This window comes from Octopus bimaculoides, chromosome 19 (genome assembly GCF_001194135.2).
Source record: "Octopus bimaculoides isolate UCB-OBI-ISO-001 chromosome 19, ASM119413v2, whole genome shotgun sequence".
NCBI classification, from domain to species: domain Eukaryota; kingdom Metazoa; phylum Mollusca; class Cephalopoda; order Octopoda; family Octopodidae; genus Octopus; species Octopus bimaculoides.
Window position 1 is genome coordinate 33496547 of NC_068999.1, and position 635 is coordinate 33497181.

The window sequence follows — 635 nt, forward strand, 5'->3', positions numbered from 1 at the left end:
ATATATATATATACATATATATTTATATATATATATATAGGTTTGATATATCATTTGTATTCTGTATAAGTCGGATCTTTTTGCATGTAAACATATATACATTTTTTTGTATTTCATGTATTAATATAGTAAAATTTATATATTGATCTAACTTGCTTATGGCTAGAGTTTAATTCTCTTGAGCACTAATAAGTGTATTCTATACGGAGATTATGTGATGCTCATCTATGAACTATATATATATATATATATATATATATATATGCACGTGTGTGTTAATATGTTTAAATAATATAAATATACACACATAAACATATACATACGCACACATAAACACGTATATACACACACGTATGTATGTTTATTGATGTAAGTATGATGAAGTGTCACTCTAATGCAATCAACCGCAAATGTTACGTAAACTTTTCACATGAAACCGTTTACGTGCAATGGCGTTAAAAACGGAGCGCTACCGAAACAATTGTAACTGATACTGAACATATGCAGAATTCATTTACGTGCAATAATTTTTCATACACACATATAACATATTTAAATACATGCATACATACATACACGCATATACATACTACTTAAATACAAACATATAAATACGTGCATACATTCATATATAC